We start from the raw sequence: 12988 nt of genomic DNA on the forward strand, positions 1-12988 counted from the left end.
GAAAAAGTCAAGGGGTGTGAATACTGTAATGAAACAGGCAGGGAGCAGGTCTCGAACCCTCAACATTCTAGCCCGAAGTCGACAGCCCCAAATGCATGCTCAAGCGGCAGAGTCGATATCCGCGCTTATAAACCCAGGGCCGTTATATTAGTAGGCTACAGTGCATTCGGAAAGTATTGTATGTGTGGAATCATTTTTGATTTTAGAATGGCCCACCAAAAAAATGGAATCCGTAGTCTGAACTCAAATAACGATTTAGCTTATAAGAACCCATATTTCTGTAGGCTATGAGCTCTCCAACCGTGTTCCAGGAGTCAAGATCATGGGAAAGATGAACGGAGCAAAGTACGGAGATCCTTGATGAAAACCTGCTCCAGAGCGCTCAGGACCTCAGACTGGGGCGAAGGTTCACCTTCCAACAGGACAACAACCCTAAGCACACAGCCAAGACAACGCAAGAGGGGCTTTGGGACAGGCCACTTTAGTTGTGATACAAACTGTAAGAAGGGTCATGCCGGTGTGCCCGGATGGACATTTGGACTCTCCCACTCTAGCTCAGAGTAGTTATTGTCTTCAGCCAATGAGGACAGAAGTTTGGCTGGGGACCAAGTTTTCAGTGTGTTTTCTAGAAAAATGTGTGCATGCATTCGCAATAACCACAAGATCACTTCTGATGTAAATGTGTGTGTGTGACTGTGTGGTGGTGACTAACAGAATAAAAGTCGATGTGGACACATCTGCCTGGTTATTACCGGACCCCCACTAGTGGGGTCAGGCCAATGTAGAGTCCGCTTAAGTAACTAGTGGGTAAGGGCTCAGAAGCCAACTGCTCAGACTGCTCCAGCTAGCCCTTCTGACCTGCTATAGTTGAGGTGCTCTGAAGAAGAGTGTGCGTCATGCCAAGAGACTACGGTCACCACCCACCTCAGCCTACACTGCCACACAAAGCCGTCATGCACCTGAGGAACATGGCGCTGCGAGGCGCTACACACCTCTCTCATCTAAGAGACTACCAGCCCTGCTCCCGGCCGTGTCTGTGGTCATGGAGTGACCACACCCTCTCCAGTTGGAAGCTGCAGAGGGAATACGAGGACCTGCGTCATGTGCAGGAAGAGCTCAGGAGGGTGTACTCTAGGCCCTCCCGGCCTGAGTCAATTTGTTTCCTGCCTACCTGGTAGATGTGAAGTCGAGGTTTTGAGTGTCCTTCCCCTTAAGTAGGTTTAGCCTATCCTGCCCCCCTTGGTAGTTCTAGAGTTCCCTGCCTTCCTGGAAGGTTCAATCTATCCTGCACAAGCCTGCTTCCCCTGCTTCCCCAGCTCTCGGTTTCTGGCCTTACCTGGCCCTCAGTCTCTGGCCCTAGTTGCAGGCTCACACTGTTCTGGCTGACATCCCTGGCCTGCTGCATTAGTACTAAGGCCCCAGTCCTCTACCATTCTGTCCACAGTCCCTTGCAGTAGTAACATCTAAGTTTGCTGCTCTGTCAGTCTCTAGGTATCCTACCAAGCTAGGCCCTGTGTTTGCTTTGCTTGCTCGGTTCGCGGCCCCCTGGCTTATCGGGTATGCAGCTCCCTATTCCACCAGGCTCTGCCATACTAGACCTTAAGTTAGCTGCCTCTTTTGCAGGTCTGCAGTCTCCTGCCCTGCTTGGATATGGTCACATCTGTCTGGTTCTTACCAGACCGTTTCTAGTGGGGGTCAGACCGCTTAAGTCACTAGCAGATGAGAGCTCAGATGTCAGACGGCTCCAGCTAGCCGTTATCATGCACCTGTCAGAACAGGGGCAGGGTAAAAAAATTACGTCATCCGTATGCACTTGAATAGCGAATGAAGGGCGCTTTTCCAACGGTTTATTTTCATTGCAGCTGGGTAGGCTACTCCGGTTATAGAGCGAAGCGATATGCTTAATATTAGGAAAGTTGAGTTAAACCTAGCCTATAGAAATCTGATGGGATCCTCCTCTTTTTAATAGAGGCCATCAAAACTCTTGTTTACTCACGCAATTGCATAGCCTATAAAAATGCTGTGCAACATGGGCTTATAGGAACACTTATTTCATTCCATGCATCATCCAGCTATGAGCAACAGGTGATCCTATTCTGCTCAAACTCTGAATGCCAGGGCTGTCATGAAGTGTTTTGATTTGATTTTCGATTGCATTTTCATTGATGTCCGAGTGATTAGAGGGACAATAGAGCGCTGAGTACCTATCAAGTGGTATTTGACTGTGGTTATAACTCCTGTATGGTGGTAATAAGGTCACCGTAACAGCCCTAGTTTTGAATGACCTCCCTAGGTACCTGTTTCCTCAGGCTAGTAGCGGATATTGAGGAATCGGTCTCATTGCAAACGCAGCCTGTGCTCTTCCATGTCTAAAATGATGAAAGGTGTGTTCAGTCAGCAGTATCGTCCACGATTTTCACAGTCATGTCAGGGGAAAAGAGATGCCGTGTCAGAGTGTCAGGAGTTTTGAGGAGGGTTGTTTGATGTCCTGCTCATACTCTGTCTTGGTTAGCCAGACTTACAGCAACACCATCCACAAGGCAGAGGTCAGTGTGCCACCTGAGAGGGGAGCAAGTGAGGGCACAAACTTGTGCTCAAGCAATCATATGGATATGCTTGGATTATTGTGTCCATTCTATTTTTAGACTTAGTGTGCATGTATGAGAGGGGGCTGTCTTTTTTTCTAGGCAAAGCGTGGTGCAAGCGCTCTATGTGAAGGTTGCTGGTGGTACATGAGTGACCGGCATCTGTATAATTGTCAATTGATTCTAGTTGTTGAAAGATTACCGGTTGTTTTCTGTTATGGCATTTTCTGTGTAGCATCTTGCAGGAAACTTGCTTCACTCAATTTGGGAAAACTGCTAAGCCATTATTAGAAAGAGTATGGTGTTCGGTTGAGGAACAGTGTTCATTTACACTGTTCAGTAGAAAAGATGGAGGAAAAAAGACTATGAAGAGTAATTGAAGTAATTACCTGTTTGATGGGGAGGTTTGCTAGGATGCTGCTCTCGGTTTCCCTTAAGCACCTGTGTCAACCATCAGTGCACCAGACTAGAGCTGTGGCGGTCACCAAATCTTGTCACGGTATTTGACCTTTAATTAACAAACACATTTAGCATCTCCTGGCTTCCACACAGCCTACAAGCCACTGATGCAGACCTTTGGAACGTCTACATTTTTAAAAGTATTAAACCATGTAACATAGCCTTCACCTTCACAATAAATCCATTATTTATTTTAGACCGGTCTAAAGAAACGTGATATGAAGAAAATGTAGTCTATTTCATAACAGAATAGCATACCATGAGTTGTCCTTCTGTTAGGTCCTGATCTGGCTATACCATATGGCTGTGGGCTACACTAGTTCATTTAGCAGAGAAGATTTGGTTACAATTCCGTGGCATTATTTTATATTTTTTGATAGCATGAAGAATACAATTGAACAAAGCTGAATAAAATAGAAATGATATTTTCTCCAAACGATTTGAGGGAGTGAGCACATGCGGCTATCCTGTGTTAAGCGGTTAACAAAGAAATAGGTACTCCTATATGCTTAATTTAGAGTTATTTATGTAACTTTAGTTGTTCTACAAACGTTTGGCTATATGTTTAGATTTTTAATACATTGTAAGGCTGCGCGATGCAACTCTGATGATTTGAAAAAAGTTGCTTGAAAGGCCTGAGCTCTGCTTTGGTTTTGTTGTGCCGGCTGTACACACTTCGTCAGTCTGTCATTCACATTTTGAGAAGCACTTGATAATGCCTCAAATTTCCCGGCGGCACCTCTCATCTCACTCACACAGCTCTCCATCAAGTGATTGGGTCTTTCTCACAGGCTACAAGTGCATATTGAAGATATTGGAACAACTGTCCACATTTACTTTTCATCAGCCAAATAGATGAGTGGGCCTAACGAACAGCAAAAGCACTAACCTATGCCAATCTACTATCCCCCATAGTACAAAAGTTGACCTATTCTGTGCAAGAAATAAATATTCCAAACATAGTCTGAGACAGTTGTGGAATGCGATAGATCCCAAATTAGTACAACCACTAGCATAAAAAAAAGTTGAAAAGCAACGAGGCTGATGCAACAGCTCCAAACGTTTAGCTTTTAAATGTTGGTAAACTGCTATTTCTTCACATAATAAGCGTAGCAATGCTCACACGGCAGTAGGCTTTAAGCGCGAATGTTCCATTAGTGGGAAAACAGCATTATCAAAAGTGACCACAAATGCGATTATACATGTAATTATTTTATGGTGAAAACTATCTTTTCCAAACGTGAAGTTCACACTCAGTATGCCAGTTAGGCTCTACACTCGTTGTAAAGCAGATGAATGTGCTTCTTTTTCAGAAGTTATTTGGCCACTTTAGTTGTGATACAAACCTTTTATCAAACATATAGGCCTATTTCGCTAGGCTACATGAGGTGTGCGACTATGATTATGAAGAGTCACAAACAAAAGGCATTGTTTCTTGCATTAAGCTGGGCATCATTCACAAGTGATAGGCTAATATTGTCACCCATCAGACTATTCTTCATTTAATCTAGTCTTTACATATACTAAATAATATATGTATTTATTTAGGATGGACCATTATCATGCACCTGTCCCAAAATAAGGGCAGGGGTAAAATACATCTCATCTCTGCACTTAAATAGCGAATGGAGAATGCTTTTCCTGTGGTTCATTTTCATGCCATCCAGGTAGACTATACTCTTGTTAAGATAAGCAATGTGCTTAATATTAGGAAAGTTGAGAAATAAATATAGTAGGCCTAACTTATAGAAAGGCTTCCCTCTCCCCCATCTCTGAGTGGTGAAGCGAGAGGCTCATGAGTCTTGTTGTATGTTGATGGCTGTGTGGCAGACAGTGAGGCGGGCTGGGCTATATTTGCATGCGTCAGCACAATCCCTTTCTGCAACATCATCATTGCTGCCCCACAGGCTCCCATCAGGTCCCCCTGGACAGAGCCACCCCGTGACAGTGCACCGGCGTGTCGGAATCTCTCTATCCATCTCTCTTTCTCTCATACCTTATCACTCACTCACTTTTTCTGACTGCAGTGGTCTGTAGGGACAAGGACACAGGGGCCTTCCTCTCCTCTGTCTTGACTGCTGAACAGTCAGCAGTGTGTTTTTGAGCATGGCAGAATACTGTATGTTTCTGTCAGTGTGCGTATTACTGTATTCAAGACTGCATTAGCATCTGTGGGTGTGAGAGGGTGTGTTTCATCAAATAGCACTAGAGAAGTAGGCCTAAATTTGTCCATTTGGGTGGTGACTCAAATACTTAGGCTGCAGCCCAAACACGTTATTTTTACCCCCTCAGCCCTTGCCCATCCACTTTCCCTTAGGTTAATCTCAATCGAAACCGGATGCAGTTTGATTGCCGTCTTAAGTGGAGGTCCAATTTACTAACGTTGCCCCCTCAACCCTCGATTTAGCTGGAGGGAGCGAGTGAACAACTTTGGTCAATGCAAACTGTAGTCACATGTCGAACTCTGGTGGCCGCGAAGTGTCACATTTTATAAAAAAGGCTGCATTTTCGGCATGTCAGAAAAAGTATGAAGCTAGCGTGCTAAAAACAATATATATATATATAGATATATATATAGATAGATATATATATATATATATATATATATATATAGATATATAGATATATAGATATAGATATAGATATAGATATATAGATTTTAGTGTTGGACATTGGCTTAGTCTCATAGCGATGAGACTATAAAACGTTGCTAGATTCATTGGAATAAATTTGAATAAATTCCCAAACTATAAAACTAGCTAGCCAGCTAGCTATGGGTAACTGTAGCTATCTAACTGACATGAGTGCTAGCTATAAATGTTAGCTTACTAGGTAACATTAGAATTAATAGCTTTAGGTTGGTTGTTTTTAAGGTCACCTTCAAGGACGTTGCCTCAGCGATCATCACTCTCCCTAGCTTGGGCAAGGGACATTCAACGTACACTCGGATGTGACGATGTAAAACGTTATTCAAGGGCTGAGGGTTTAGAGCCGAGGGCTGTCTACTTTGAGTTTAAAACGCAGCCTAATCTTTCACACATTCTCCTCTGTGTAGATTTCCCCCTGTTCCACTTCCCCTAGATAACATCTAAACAGTGTCTGCCTTATTCTGCCTCTAAACAGCAGGAAGCAGATTGTACAGTCAACCTTCCTGCCAGTTCTTGACTATAGTGACATCATTTACCAGAATACAGCACCCACGACTCTGAAACCTTTGGATGCCGTCTACCGTAGTGCCCTTTGCTTTATCACAGGGGACAGTTTTAATAAGCATCACTGCATCCTGTATCAAAAGGTTGGCTGGTCCTCATTAAAGTCCCATAGATCCCTAAACTATTCCATTTTTGTTTACAAAGTTCTACTACACAAGCTTCTGACTTACCTAACTTTGTTGTTGAAGTATGAAAATATGAGTTACCAAACCTGTTCAACTCTTGAGGTTCCTTGGGTCTGGACTGCAAGTCCGCCTTCAGTTTTAATGACCCCAAGAACTCCCTGCGTCTTGATTCCCTGGTGCCGCTAGGGCAATTTAGACTCTAATTTTGAATTTGTTAAATGAGAATACATTTGTTTTGATTAAATATCAAAATGTATTGTTTTGAAATTTTAGTTTTTAGAAATTGTAACCTGTGTGTGTGTATATATATATATATATATTTTTTTTTTTTACCAGTATGCACCCTCCCTTGCTATAGGCTATTTAATTAAATCTCTTAAAAAATGGCTCTCACCCCAATCATTATTCTGGCTTGTGCCTGAATTGAATCTGTCCTGCTGCTGCTGTGTTGACCGACATTGGTCGCAATGGACCATTTCATCATTATGAGTTTGACTATAAGAGCACTAGAGCATGGAGTTATGAAAATTGATTTCACAATTTTTGTTTCCTCATCAATGCTCAATATTACAAAGCTGCAGGGATTAGATCATGTGTTTTGGCATAGTGGAACCAGGCTAAAGGGTGATTGAAAGGTAGTGTTAGGCAATTCCACAGTAACAGAATTGCACTGAGACTTTTTGTTTTTATGAGTGCTGAGATTTTTCACTTTAAAACTTAATGCCCAACAAATAACATTAATTTTAAAGTTTTGGAAGAAGAACTGTGCAGATGCAAAGTTTGTTAAACTGAGGGGGATTTTTACCTAAATTCTGTTATGTGACCACATTTTCCAAATAACTGTTAAATATCTGCTCTGAATTAAGATTAAAAGATGTCTGCAGAAAGAATAGGGTTTCGGCTATGACATGTCACCTTGACTTAGAGAAAATATATTTTGGTTATTGATCTACCGTAAGTGAAGTGGATTGACACCCAGAATTGTGGTAACAGAATTTCATCATAGGTTCCTGATCTGTACTACACAAAAATGTATAATTATGTAAATGAATGTCATTCTCTTCATGGTGATGTATCCTATATAGGTACACAAAGGTATACAGTGCCTTTGGGAAGTATTCTGACACGTTGAACATATTTTGTTATGTTGCAGCCTTATTCTAAAATGGATTAAATAAAACAATTTCCTCAGCAATCAAATGTATTTCTATAGCCCTTCTTACATCAGCTGATATCTCAAAGTGCTGTACAGAAACCCAGGCTAAAACCCCAAACAGCAAGCAATGCAGGTGTAGAAGCATGGTGGCTAGGAAAAACTCCCTAGAAAGGCCAAAACCTAGAAAGAAACCTAGCGAGGAACCAGGCAATCTACGCACAATACCCCATAATGGCAAGCCAAAAAGAGGTTTTTAGCTATTTTAGAGACCTGAAAATAGCTGTGCAGCAACACTCGCCATTCGACCTGACAGAGCTTTAGAGGAACTGCAGAGAAGAATGGGAGAAGCTCTCCAAATAAAGCTGTGCAGAGGCCTCCCAGGTGGCGCAGTGGTCTTGGGCACTGCATCGCAGCGCTAGCTGTGCCACCAGAGACTCCAGGCTCTGTCACAGCCGGCCGCGACTGGGAGGTCCGTGGGACGACACACAATTGGCCTAGCGTCGTCCGGGCTAGGGAGGGTTTGGCCGGTAGGAATATCCTTGTCTCATCGCGCACCAGCGACTCTTGTGGCGGGGCGGGCGCAGTGCGTGCTAACCAAGGTAGCCAGGTGCACGGTCTTTCCTCCGTCACATTGGTGCGGCTGGCTTCCGGGTTGGAGGCGCGCTGTGTTTAGAAGCAGTGCGGCTTGGTTGGGTTGTTTCGGAGGACGCATGGCTTTCGACCTTCGTCTCTCCCGAGCCCGTACGGGAGTTGTAGCGATGAGACAAGATAGTAATTACTAACAACAATTGGATACCACGAAATTGGGGAGAAAAGAAGGTAAACATTTAAATAAATAAATAAAGCTGTGCAACGCTTGTAGTGTCATACCCAACAAAGTACTGAGTAAAGGGTCTGAATACTTATGTAAATGTAATTATTTCAGTTTTTATTTATTTGATAAATTAGCACAAAAAAAAGTTTAAAAATGGTTTTGCTTTGCATTGTTTGTAGATTGATTAGGTAGCCTAGTGGTTAGAGCATTGGGTCAGTAACCAAAAGGTTGCTAGATTGAATCCCCGAGCTGACAAGGTAAGAATCTGTCGTTCTGCCCCTGAACAAGGCAGTTAACCCACTGTTCCTAGGCCGTCGTTGTAAATAATAACTGACTTGCCTAGTTAAACAAAGGTTCAATTTTAAACAATTACAAACAAGACTATAACCTAACAAAATGTGGAAAAAGTCCAGGGGCCTGAATACTCCTCCTTTGCATGTTTTGGTATTCTACACACGGGTTATTATTTTAATGAGCTCCACCCCCAAACAAGAACATATTTGGGTAGTCAGAACATCAAAGTACAGCATGGTAGAACTCCGAGTACAGTATAATACAGCACAGCAGTAGAGTTCAGTCGAGTTCAGTAGAGTGGTTCAGTACAATACAGTACATACAGTGCCTTGCGAAAGTATTCGGCCCCCTTGAACTTTGCGACCTTTTGCCACATTTCAGGCTTCAAACATAAAGATATAAAACTGTATTTTTTTGTGAAGAATCAACTACAAGTGGGACACAATCATGAAGTGGAATGACATTTATTGGATATTTCAAACTTTTTTAACAAATCAAAAACTGAAAAATTGGGCGTGCAAAATTATTCAGCCCCCTTAAGGTAATACTTTGTAGCGCCACCTTTTGCTGCGATTACAGCTGTAAGTCGCTTGGGGTATGTCTTTATCAGTTTTGCACATCGAGAGACTGAAATTTTTTCCCATTCCTCCTTGCAAAACAGCTCGAGCTCAGTGAGGTTGGATGGAGAGCATTTGTGAACAGCAGTTTTCAGTTCTTTCCACAGATTCTCGATTGGATTCAGGTCTGGACTTTGACTTGGCCATTCTAACACCTGGATATGTTTATTTTTGAACCATTCCATTGTAGATTTTGCTTTATGTTTTGGATCATTGTCTTGTTGGAAGACAAATCTCCGTCCCAGTCTCAGGTCTTTTGCAGACTCCATCAGGTTTTCTTCCAGAATGGTCCTGTATTTGGCTCCATCCATCTTCCCATCAATTTTAACCATCTTCCCTGTCCCTGCTGAAGAAAAGCAGGCCCAAACCATGATGCTGCCACCACCATGTTTGACAGTGGGGATGGTGTGTTCAGGGTGTTGCTTTTACGCCAAACATAACGTTTAGCATTGTTGCCAAAAAGTTCAATTTTGGTTTCATCTGACCAGAGCACCTTCTTCCACATGTTTTGTGTGTCTCCCAGGTGGCTTGTGGCAAACTTTAAACGACACTTTATGGATATCTTTAAGAAATGTCTTTCTTCTTGCCACTCTTCCATAAAGGCCAGATTTGTGCAATATACGACTGATTGTTGTCCTATGGACAGAGTCTCCCACCTCAGCTGTAGATCTCTGCAGTTCATCCAGAGTGATCATGGGCCTCTTGGCTGCATCTCTGATCGGTCTTCTCCTTGTATGAGCTGAAAGTTTAGAGGGACGGCCAGGTCTTGGTAGATTTGCAGTGGTCTGATACTCCTTCCATTTCAATATTATCGCTTGCACAGTGCTCCTTGGGATGTTTAAAGCTTGGGAAATCTTTTTGTATCCAAATCCGGCTTTAAACTTCTTCACAACAGTATCTCGGACCTGCCTGGTGTGTTCCTTGTTCTTCATGATGCTCTCTGCGCTTTTAACGGACCTCTGAGACTATCACAGTGCAGGTGCATTTATACAGAGACTTGATTACACACAGGTGGATTGTATTTATCATCATTAGTCATTTAGGTCAACATTGGATCATTCAGAGATCCTCACTGAACTTCTGGAGAGAGTTTGCTGCACTGAAAGTAAAGGGGCTGAATAATTTTGCACGCCCAATTTTTCAGTTTTTGATTTGTTAAACATTTTTGAAATATCCAATAAATGTCGTTCCACTTCATGATTGTGTCCCACTTGTTGTTGATTCTTCACAAAAAAATACAGTTTTATATCTTTATGTTTGAAGCCTGAAATGTGGCAAAAGGTCGCAAAGTTCAAGGGGGCCGAATACTTTCACAAGGCACTGTATGTATATATATATATAATATATATATATATATATGTATGTGTGTATGTGTGTATGTGTGTATGTGTATGTATATATATATGTATATATACATATATATATATATGTATATATGTATATATACATATATGTATATATATATATATATATGTATATGTATATATATATATATATATATGTATATATACATATATATATATATGTATATATGTATATATATATATATATATGTATATATACATATATATATATATATGTATATATGTATATATATATATATGTATATGTATATATACATATATACATGTGTGTGTGTGTGTGTGTATATGTGTGTGTGTATATGTGTGTGTGTATATATGTGTATGTATGCAACTAGTGTGCTCTACAGTGTACTCTATTGTACTGTACATGACTGTACTATGTTCTACTCAACTTTTTTTTACTGTGCTCTACTCTACTGAAGTACTGTACTTTACTTGTGAAACAGACATCTATGATTGGTTCAGATTAGGTCCGGTTCGGACCAGGACAAATCTGAATCAATCATGGACGTCTATGTATGGGCCAAATCAAGGACAGTCCGGACCGGGGTTTGGCTCAATTTTGGAATTGACTCCCATTCAACTCATGAGTTTGAATTAAATTGGCCACACCCCACAGGATGTAGAATTTGAGTGACACTAATCAGAATTGAATTCCGTGTAATTCAAAGTAAATTCCATTCAGTCATAGAACATGAGAGTTTCATTGAATCTGACAGAATCTGACACACTTCCAGTTACCAAAGAATATATAGCTTTTCTCTGGACACAATGTTCTTTTAAACCTCAATAGCCAATGATATTTCCGCCAACCCTTTTCTTAGTTTGGCTTCTTTTTGAAGGCCACAGGGTCAACTTGAGGGTTAAACAAATGCATTCTGGGAAATGTAGTATCCCTCCCATATTGAACAAAATGTAACTGATTAATGAAATATAATAACTTCAAATATTCGCTTGCAGTTCTGTTTTTCTTTGATCATTCCGTTTAAGTTGATTGTTTCAACAATATTTTATATGCATGTATTTAATAACATTTATGTTGTATGTGCAATGTGTATATTTGTGTAGACTACTCGTAATTTAAAATAGAGGCATTGCAATTCAATTTCACTGAATTAAATGATATTTTATTTAATTCAAATTTAAATTGCAATTCTGTATCCTGTTTACTCTTTCAATTCAAATTCAAGAATTTAAATGGAATTTGAGGCATTCTCAATTCATTTCTGAATTGAGCCAAACTCTGGTCCAGGCTGGACCAAAACTCTACATCTGCCGGGGTGGAACGTGCCAAAAAATGACTTTGGTGGATGTTGAAATCAAGGCTAGATGTTTTCTAAGATTCCTTTTTGATCCATTTGACCAGAAATCAAAGCCTTTGCTTAGTCCTTGACATTAAGGACAGAAAATGGTGAAAAAAGTATATTTGCCTTATCATCAAAAATATAGATACTCTTAGCTTTTATTTGACACCAGATTTGACATGCTCCTATGGACTTCACATGTTGGTGCTCATGGGTCCTTTTACATTGAAATGACCTGTTCAGCTTCAGGCGTGTCAGCATGATGAGTGGTGGTCTGTATTCGATTCTCTATCTACAGTAACGTTATCTCTTCTCCAAACAACGTGGGCATGTCCTTCTGCACCCCCCTGGGCTCCCTCCTGTGCCCCTGCCTCCTCTGTAGCCCTCTCTAGCCTACTTTTATCGCCAGTGTTTCCCAGGAGAGTGGTTATTTTAAGCGGAGCACGATGTTCCGCTCTGCTTTTGTGGATGTGTCGTCCCATCTAGAGCAGGCCGCTGTGTGGAGAATAGAAGGAGATAGCGGAGGAGGAAGAGATTTAAAACTGCACAGCCCTCCCACACTGTTAGCCAGTGTTGCCTGCCTCTCAATCACTGTTAAGTGTTGATGTAGAAGTGTTTATGTTGACCTGGATGGGTCCCCTCTGTGTCCTCTGTATTCTAGTGGTGCGTCACTCACCTTTAACGGGTTAAGTGGGGGGTGGGAGCTCTCGACAGGTCGAGGACCTGAGCGTGGCAGGCGGCGTCACTAGGAGCCTCTCTCAAAGCCAGCCTTTGTTCAGTGGATGAGTGACGCAGTGGGAATATTAGCATGATTAGATGGAATGGCTGAGAGCCAGAGAGGACCACAGTTGCTGCTATTGGGGGGATTGCTATGGTTATGCAATGCTGGGGTAATCACTCGTGGATGACCATGGGCTGCCAGCGTCAGGCCTGCACTCTGCTCTGCGCTCTGCTCTCCCAAGGTTAGGCTTCAGGAGAATAGGGAAAAGGGATTGGATCAGTGGAAACAATCTAAGGCAGTGAATACAGATCCTGGAGACTAACTGGAGGGTATGATA

General features: G+C 41.8%; 1 protein-coding gene across 5 annotated transcripts in view; it reads left to right on the forward strand.

Annotated features, from left to right (window-relative positions):
* LOC112245941 (membrane-associated phosphatidylinositol transfer protein 2) overlaps positions 1–12988 on the forward strand; it is a 76235-nt gene that overhangs the window by 32396 nt on the left and 30851 nt on the right. The gene's annotated exons all lie outside the window — the stretch shown is intronic.

Source organism: Oncorhynchus tshawytscha, linkage group LG04, assembly GCF_018296145.1.
Source record: "Oncorhynchus tshawytscha isolate Ot180627B linkage group LG04, Otsh_v2.0, whole genome shotgun sequence".
Lineage (NCBI taxonomy): Eukaryota > Metazoa > Chordata > Actinopteri > Salmoniformes > Salmonidae > Oncorhynchus > Oncorhynchus tshawytscha.